This window comes from Armigeres subalbatus, chromosome 3 (genome assembly GCF_024139115.2).
Source record: "Armigeres subalbatus isolate Guangzhou_Male chromosome 3, GZ_Asu_2, whole genome shotgun sequence".
Classification (NCBI taxonomy): Eukaryota; Metazoa; Arthropoda; class Insecta; order Diptera; family Culicidae; genus Armigeres; species Armigeres subalbatus.
Window position 1 is genome coordinate 131,776,351 of NC_085141.1, and position 10,089 is coordinate 131,786,439.

The 10,089-nt window shown below is 37.0% G+C and overlaps 1 protein-coding gene across 2 annotated transcripts in view; it reads right to left on the reverse strand.

Moving 5' to 3' along the window:
• The window catches only part of LOC134223622 (furin-like protease 2), a 1,298,803-nt gene extending 1,293,692 nt beyond the window's left edge, over nt 1-5,111 (reverse strand). Inside the window, exon 1 of one of the 2 annotated variants that reach the window (XM_062702810.1) lies at nt 4,831-5,111. The gene's annotated coding sequence lies outside the window, so the exon portion shown is untranslated. The remainder of the gene's footprint in view (nt 1-4,830) is intronic. The other variant, XM_062702811.1, reaches the window with a different exon arrangement.
• Nucleotides 5,112-10,089: the final 4,978 nt, after the last annotated feature.

Here is a 10,089-nt window from a genome sequence, read left to right on the forward strand (position 1 = left end):
GATGGGTTCCAAGATTGGACGAATATTGGCCACTTCCCCAAGGGAACCAGGCCCTGGAAGTACCCGGAGGGTGGCCAACTCGATCGAAAATCGCCGAAATTTACTCCATTGTACTTGTTTTGCAAAATCATGAAGTTTGACATGTCGCAAGATGGATTCCAAGATTCAACGAAAATTGGCCACTTCCCCAAGGGAACCAGGCCCTGGAAGCACCCGGAGGGTGACCAATTCGATCGAAAATCGCCGAAATGTACTCCAGTGTACTTGTTTTGCAAAATCATGAAGTTTGACATGTCGCACGATGGATTTCGAAGTCGATCTGCCAGTGACCATTTTTTCCGGGAGGGAGGTAACCCCAGTACTCCCCGGAATATCTCCGGAACCATGGCCATTGCACAAAAATTGTCCTCGATTCTTAAAACTATAGGAATTTTGTGATCGATTCCAGAAGATTGCTTGAAAATCCGTTAGAAATTGGCTGAGCTGCATGGTTTTGAATTTTTAGTTTTGTCGTAAAATGGGGGTTGGGGACGTACGTGTTAATAACTGTGGAAGTGCTGAATGAACACTAAGCTGCGAGGCGGCTCTGTCCCAGTGTGGGGATGTAATGCCAGTAAGAAGAAGAAGACCACTGATTACCGGCCTATCTCGTTGACCTCCTCTGTATCAAAGGTCGGCGAGAGGCTGGTTAATCGTAGGCTGCGTGAAAAGTTTGAGGCTGACGTCTTCAGCCCGGGGTATGGGCCAGTTCGTACATCACCGGAATTGGAGATGTACTCCAAAGCGCCTTCGACCAAGAAAACACATCGGTCTGGTTTCTCTAGACCTGCACTTGCACTCCCCTAGTGCTTAAGCAGCTGGTGGACTGTGGTTTCGTTTATAACATCATATCCTTCCAGATTTTATCGACAGGTTGCTCTCAAGGGGGCAGTTTATCCTCAACGGATAAACCTGTAAAATTTGAGTCCTTGAGGAAGGTCCCAAACGTACCGAAACGTTGGACAAGATTAAATAACAGTGTTTTGTTTTTGTCAAGACTGTAAAGCCATTTCCGAAGCATTAAGATTAATCGGAAGCCGTTTACTAACCGTTTACTTACGTTCTCTCTCGTTTACATATCTTCTTTTTACGCACTGAATTCGAAATAATGCTCCCTCTTTTTACGCCCTATAGGAGTGAATTTTTTTTTTATTTATATGAAGCTAATTAAGATTAGTTTCAGAGGTTGTTTTTTAGATGAGACAAGTAATTCGGATGTTTTAGGAACAACATTTATGCTTGCATGCGAAGTGGTATTACCTGTTGTCATGGGTTATAGGAGTCTACGAACGTCATAGAGGTCATAGTCAAGGTCTGCGAATCAACCTCCTTAATGGAAGCAGTTATTGAAGAATAAACAAGTTGTGTGACCTCTTCTAGGTATATGTTTGTATTTCAAGTAATTCTTTTTGTTGTCGTGGACTCCAGGTAGTTTACGAACTCCATAGAGTCAACGTCTGTAGATCAACCTCCGTAATGGAGACAAATATCAAAGAGTGCACAAGTTGTGAGGCCCCTCCTTGTTATATGTTTGCATTCCAAGTAGTTGTTGTTGTCATTGGTTCCAGGTAGTCTACGAACTCCATAGAGTCAAGGTATGTGGATCAACCTCCGTAGTAGAGTCATTTATTGAAGAATAAATAAGCTGTGTAACCCCTTCTTGGTAGGATAATTCGCCAAATGTTGAACGGCTGATTTCGTCGCCTATTGTTGAACGCACGGGAATTTCTTATGGGCGTTCAACAATAGGCAAGAATTTTAGCCGTTCAACATTTGGCGGTTTCCCCTATATGTTTGTTTTACAAGTAGTTTTTGTTGTTGTCGTTGGCTCCAGGTAGTCCACAAACTCCATAGAGTCAAGGTCTATGGATCAACCTCTGTAATGGAGACAGTTATCGAAGAATGCACAAGTTATGTGACCCCTTCTAGGTATATGTTTGCATGTCAAGTGGTTCTTGTTGTTATCATTGACTCCAGGTATTATACGAAATCCATAGAGTCATGGTCTGTGAATCAATCTCCTTAATAGATACAGCTGTTGTAAAATATACAAGTTGTGTGACCCCTTCTTGGTATTCGTCGTGGGTTCCAGGTAGTCTACAACCTCCGTAATAGAGGCAGTTATTAAAGAATAAACAAGTTGTGTGACCCCTTGTTGGTATATGTTTGTATTCCAAGCAGTTTTTGTTGGTGTCGTGGGCTTCAGGTAGTCTTCAAACTCCATAGAGTCAAGGTTTGTAGATCAACCTCAGTAATGGAGGCATTTATTGAAGAATAAACAAGCATATTTGCGTTCCAAGTAGCTCTTGTCATGGGTTCCAGGTAGTATACAAACTTCATTCATATACGTAACAGTTTATTCCTTGGAAATGCAAAATATGAATAAAATGGAACGAGATAACTTCAAACCAAGAACGTGTGTAAGGGAAAAAATTGGGCCAAAATCGCAAAGATCATGTACTATATTTTAAACAGGTTAAAGACCTTTTATTTACTCGTGAAAGCCCAACATTTTAACTCCAGAAATTTCCAGGATGACTATTAGCATATGCCATAAACGCATTCAGTTCTGGGTCCGCGACGTTAGGCATAAGTACGTTAGGCATAAGGACGTTAGGCATAAGTACGATAGGCATAATGGACGTTAGGCATAACGGACGTTTGGCATAAGTACGTTAGGCATAATGGACGATCGGCATAATTCTGCCTTCTTTATGTCATAAGTTGTTCTTTGGGTCATTTTATGCCTAACGTCCGTTATGCCTAACATACATTATGCCTAACGTCCGTTATGCCTAACGTCCATTATGCCTAACGTACTTATGCCTAACGTCTTTATGCCTAACGTACTTATGCCTAACGGGGTATACCCTTCAGTTCTATGCACCACAAAGGACAAGTACCAAATTTAAAACAGGCTAATAAATCCCTGGTTACACATGTAGTTACACATGTAGGGTTTTCTTGGATGACTATGAACATTTGAAATGGACGCATTCCATTCTATGTACCATAAAGGGCATGTATAACTTTCGAATCAGGCCGAAAGATCTTTGATTAAGCGTGTAGATCCTAAGGCCTATTCTAGGGTTCGACCATGAGCGTATGCAATAGATGTATTCTATCCCATGTATCACAAAACACAGGTCCAAGCTTCAGAAGGTTATCAGAAAATTTCAAATACATGAAAATGACGATATACGTCTGACTTCTTGATTCAAGTTCTCTCTGATGACATCAGCATCTATTAAAATTGGATTCAATTTCACAAATTCTAATTTTTTACTCATGCTCGAGGAATCAGGCTCCATATTGAAAGGTTTCAAGCTCTTCAACATGGGCGAATTACGACCGCTATTGTGTCATTAATCTGAGTCACTGATAATCTCATTTATTAAGACTAAGACCGTAGTAGCGTAAGATTTCTACATTCTGCTCGGTCAACAACTTCACATCGTCAGCAACCACGGAAGAGTCTTTCCACCTAATCGAATCACCTTGCTCGCTATACACTTCGCTTTCTAGTGCCCGTCGGATCTCTGTCAAGAACCATTTTAACATCTGCTGAAATTCATGAATCATTCATTAGCCTTGTCCATGCACCGTCTTCAATCTGCATCCCTCCATAAATGTCGCAGCACTTTTGTTTCAAGTACACGTTGGCCTTTCACACGCATTGTCCACGTCTCGTGTTCGTAGAGGAATACCAGTCTGATAATTGTTCGGGAATGATCAATTTCGTAGGACGACGACAAATTCTATTAAATCGAAGTGTCCTGCGAAGTCCAAGGAAAGTACGATTTCTTGGCTTGAAGTATCTCCGAACCCAACTTCTTATGCTCCTCATGTATTTTGTCTTCGACGATATGATTACTATTCCGATTTACTTAGCTTCCGTCTTTGGTTTTATGTAAGATTGCGGTGTTTAAATTCTTCGCCGCAGTTTTGAGAGTGTTGAATGAATCGAATAATGAATGCCGTCGCTGTTTTTTCATAATATAGAACTTCGGAATAACTATTAATAGCACTCCCATTCAATGCTTTTAGCGGTGAGAATTTTGATTGTTAACTTTTGTCTTCAAATCGGATGGTAATTGTTTCCAATTGTGATTTGGTCAGTTCGTGGATTATGGCCTTGATCAGTTCACTTCTCTACACATCGCGTGCATTCGTATTTGTGAAACAGTTTTGATGTCTCATTTTTAATAAATCATCAAAATGTTTAGTTGCAGCTTGAATGAAGAACCGGTTTGCAAAATATGAATCACTTGAAGAATTGTCCTACTATTCCACAAGAACAGTAATTTGCATTCCTATATAAGTAAGCACTTCAGTGTTTAATAGGAATAAGGCTGAAATAGTACGATGATTCTACTTATTATTTCGGTTATTAAAGCAGTCATCACTAGTCATCTAATTAATTCCACATCACGTGCAACCAATACTGCTTTATTTTCAAGGTCACTCAATATTAATAACAAAAATGCAACGTCATATGCTGGGATTCCCCTATCACTTTTCCTCGGCTTAAGCTCTCTCCCTCTCTCATGTTTCGTCACAACATTGTAAGATTTCTTGTTTACCATTCGTCTTGAACCATGTTTTGTGTAAAACCCTATAGGAATCGCCAGGAGCAAACTTTTCTTGTTGATAAACCGGTTAATTGACACTCTTTCACTTGGTTTTCTTACGTGAACAAAAAAGGATACCATTTATTGCTTCCGACCAATCCTATAGGAACTGTATTTGCTCGTGAATCATTTTTCCAATCATGGTCACACAACACGTTACCTTTTTTACTATCTCCAGCGTTATCAGCTCGTAGTAATCATGTTCGTAGGCACAATTTCACTTTCTCAAATGTTGTTGCCATACACTGAACTCCTCCTATTCTACAGTTTCAACTATTTCCACTACCACAGCCCACAATTCGTCACTAATCGCACTGTAATTGAATCCTGAATACCTAATGGATCTACAAACTCGAAAATACCCGTACGCTAAATGGCCAAACCGTAGCCAGTTCCGTGACAGTTTGTTGCCGTTGTGCAACCAAAACAAAACTGGTCAACAACACGCTTTGAAAGACATCAGGTTGGTTTGTGTATAAACACAACCTTTTCCGTCTTCATCTCTTATCGTGGTACCAATGTGCCACCGACGATTACGGCAGCCACATGCGAGCGTGGACCGACCCAACACGAGCAACGAAACGAGAAAGGTATAGAAACAGGCCGCGTCTGGTTCACTCAATCCAATAGGATTTCTGTCAAAACCTGTTGGCATCGGGCGTGGTGTGCGCATGTGCTCAAACGGGTTGCTAACATGAATGAGCGAGGCTGGTACTGGAAACGAACACCGCGAAGGAATGGCGCTGCGAAAAGACTTACATATACCAGCGAAGTGGTCTAGATCAGTTTGTTGTTTCAGAGAAACACAAATGCCCTGTGAGTAGGTGGCTATTCGTTTTAGCTGAATTAGTAATCGCTTCAAATAATTTTGGCAAATAACAATTTCCGCTAATGATGCTCGACTGGCTTGCTTACGTCTCGGAAAGTAACGAGTGTGGACTCGTTTTCGATTACAATACGGGATGGTATTTGCATCTCCTGCCTCAGTCGTATCACTCGAACGCCGTTCGGGATGCCCGGGAAGAAGTTTTTCCATACCTCGTTGGTTACCTCAAATGTCTCTGGTTCTGGTACATCAACAGTGTCGAGCGAAGAAAATCAAAACCGAGAAGCATCAAACTCAACCGATAGACAGAACAACGACGATGAGCAAAACAAAACAGATAACCCATCGGCAGGAGCCGATCCAAGTGAAGGCGAAAACGATGACGGTGACGGCAATAGTGAAAACGGAATTAACATCAACGATATTGAATACGGCACCGCGGCGGCAAGGAGAAGATTGTCAACTGGAACAAACGAAACTAATGAAACGGAATCCATAGAACAAGAATGTAAAAGAACTTGTGAAGATCAGAGCTGCCCAGACAACGACGGAAACTTTTCCAAATCAGAGTGGAAAGTCTACAATACTAGATCTAAGAAAATAATTTGAATTGTATTGTTTTTGAATGTATTACAGTAATAATAATCTTTCAGAGACGAGCCAGCCAAGGGCTGCAAGTCTCTCTAATAAAGATAAAAAAAAAAAAAAAAAAAATTCCCGCTAATTTATGCAATAGTTTTTAGGAACTTTAGTGTTCAATGTTGGTGATAATAGAATACACAAGACGCTAATTGAATACTCTATTTCCTGAAAAAATATCATTTTATAAGTTATCCTAATTCTGGTGAAAATTATTTGTGTGGTGAGTAATATTTGTCTTTTAGTATTACTCCGCTTATGAAACAAATTTGTGCATGATACTTTGAAAATCGTCACGTCGTTGAATTATAACATCCCACGGAGGTTGAAATTTGTAAAACCTCAAAAAAATAGATGCGTATTCCGAATAACTTTCAGTGGAAATTCTGCTCTGAAGACCACCCATTGCACAGTGGCGGGCCCTCATACAAATCCCGGACAAAACCTAAGATTGCGTTCAAAACTTCACTACAGAGTAATTTTGAAACGTTGAATTCATTTTGAGGTTAAAATGGTTATCCGACATACTTTATGTTATTCAAGGGCTTCAGCAAGCCCAGAGCCTAGGATTTAGAACAAAGACAGCGTCCTCATTCTAACATGGTACCAGTCAATTTCCCGCTTTGGCGCAGCTATGCGCGGTGAGCCATCCATCGGAAAACTAACCATCCGAAAGTAGACAAAAAAAATATACTTTAATACATAATACCAGATCTTTTCGAATTTTCCCAAAAAAGTTTAGCCAAATTTCATTTTCCCATACATATTTGTTCAGGAGACACTTTACGGAATGAACTTCAACAGGACACCAAAAATTTAAATTACAAGCTACAATCAAAAAAAAATTGTAACTTGCTCATTTAATATATATCTTAAACTAGTCGACCCGGCAGACGTTGTCCTGCATAGTAGGCGAAAATGCGCGTTCTGAACTACTCAAGTGAAATTCCTATACAAATCTTAATTTCAGTTTTGTCATCCTTACCCGTAATTTTTACATGAGGAAATATCATATAAACCCGAAACTGTAACGAACATATCTGCTGAAGGAATGAAGAAAATCCATCCAGCCGTTTTCGAGTTATGCGGATACGAACACAGACCATTTCATTTTTATTATATAGATAGAAGATAGATTAAAAAAAAAAGGGTTTCACGAAAAAAAATTGAGTTTTTGTCCGGCTTTCCGCCACTGTGCATTGGGGAGGAGGAATCATAGCAATCCAAGAGATCGGACGCGAAAAATTTTCCTCCAGTCATTTTCCAGATGTTAATAATTTTGCGAATTTCGGCAGTGTTTAATTAAATTAGATAGCATATTATTGGTTTTAGGTTTGGAAGTTTCAGTGAGAGTGAGAGTGAGTGAAAATATTAATTAATCATTTAACAGAACTTTTGGACTAGAAAGGTAAGAAATTTCAAAATTAAATATTTTCAACTAAGGCTCCTGTAAAGATTTTGGATTTGAAATTCGGTGAGTGATTAATTAATCTAAAATATAATTACGTTTTATTCAAGTGAAATATTATTATTGACTAAGCAATATTTTCTCTTACAATATATCCGTTATACCAAAATCCGCGTTATCATATTCACAGTATTGAAATCAAAAATAAAGGAAAAAACTCGTTTAGTAACCAAAATATAATACCCAATAATAATTACCTAATTCCTCATTATCTTACACTTAATTTATTTTGTTTTTTTCCTGTATTTTCTTTTCAAATTAATAGTTTTTCATTCAATTTTGTTCATAGTATTGAAGACATATTCCAAATTTTATCAACTAAATAACACAATAAGAAAATCATTATTCAAAATAATAACAAAACAAATCGTTAAATATAGCTGTAACATTTTAAGATTGATAAGAAAATTATTTTGAGCTTTTTAGTGGAATGTTTTCACCTGTCATAAGACTTAGTTGTGTCTTGACAGATGCGTGTTTCGACCTCAAAGGTGGGGCCGTCTTCAGTGTCTCGTACGGCCTTACCTTTGAGGTCGAGATACGTATCTGTCAGGATACAGTTGAGTGGTGGAATTCAGTGGGATTGTATAGGCTCGTCTTATGACAGGTGATTTTAAGATTGATAAGTAATATTGTTGAATCTATTGTTGAATTAAAATAAAAACGTATTCATTTTATGTAGTACTATTAAATCATTCATTTATAATTATTAAAGTAATTCAATATTAACAAATAAACGTTAAAATAATAGATAAAAATAGAGTGATTGTTTGTAATGTCTCTGACAAAATCAAATAAAAATAAAAGGAATTGAATTTTTATTTTGTGAAAATGAATTATTCAGTAGAAAAAGCATTCTTCAATTATAAAATTCAAGTTGTCAAAGTTCCTGCAGACGAAAACTGCACGTTTTACACAATTGTGCAACAATTGACTAGTTGGAGTATGTTCACCATTGAATTTAAGGAGATGGCAAATACATTGAGAAAACAAGTAAAAGATTATTTATGGGATCATAGAGTGGAATTGAAGGACATAATAATGGCAACAATGCAGGACGATATTAAAGAAATACCAGAAGAAAATAGTGAAGAATAGAGAATTTCATACATAATCTTGCTACAAATGGTACATGGGGAGGCACTGAATGATTTATAGCTATCAAAAAGATTTATTGATATTAAAATATTGAATCCAATTTATAAACCGTTGTATTACCAGTTTGGTAATGAGTCAAAAGGAACAATTGAAATTTACCATAATGGAATTAATCATTATGAAAGTGTTTATAGTAAAAATATAAGGAAAGAGGAAAACTCAAGAACACTTAAAAATGTAGAAATGAAATCGACAGAAGAAAGAAAAACTAGGAATCATAATGTGCTGGATGAAATGAGTATGATGGAAATTGTTGAGAAAATTGATGTTAACACTAAAAATTTCTATTGTAATGTTAAAGAGGGAAGAATAGTTGCGAAAAGGATAGTCAAGGGACCACAAAGCTTGATTTGGTCGGTGTGCCATTAAGCAAGCAAAATTTCCCCGGAATTACCAGAATTCAAACCAGTTACAATAGCTCTACAGACAGATATTAAGAGAAAGAACCTACAGGAACAAACACTTATTCCATGCACATAAATTTGGATGGCAATAGCAAACATTACCGGAATGAACATTAAAGTATATCAAGAAAACACGAAAGTAAGGATATTTGTTAATGACAACCAATTAAAAAAATGACATAGTATTATTTGAAAGTACCATAGATAACGAAATACAAATAGATAGTGTGGATAAAATGTACTAAAAAGGAAAATAACATCAGGAAATGTAATGTGGAAAACAAAAAGAAAGAATCAATGGTCGAAGACACTACGGTTAGAAATAAAGAATTATAATATCAGAATCAAAGAAGAATGAATTCCAATATTTTCAAAATAGCAAGCTTGAATGTGAGAGGCTGCTGCCACAAAAGTAAGAGAGAAGAGATAGACGAAGAATTTAATCAAACAGGAATAGACATAGCGGTATTACAAGAAGCAAATATAAAATGTATGATGCTAGAGACGAAACATTATGAATGGAATAAACTAAATTTTCCACAAAATAATGAATAGGGAGTAGTAAAGGGGATGGGAGGGTTTCCAAGGGTAGGTACAGGAAAGCAATAAAGCTAATGAAACTTTACATGAACTTTGAACGCTTTTAAAGAAGGTATCATCCATGCAAAAAAAGCACAGTTTGATTGCTTTTTTATATTTCTTCATGGGAATTTTCTTATTTTTTTGTTGCTCTTTATTAATCATTTTGTGAGAAAAAAAGAAAAAAAAAATTTTATGGAAAAAATATATTTATTTTGTGGAAAATTTTGTAATTTTTTATTGCTAATATTGATTTATTTATAGAAATTTTGTATTTTTTTTCGTGGAACATTTTTTTTTATGGAGAATTCTTCTTTTATAATGGCAATTTTTGCTTTTAAAAGT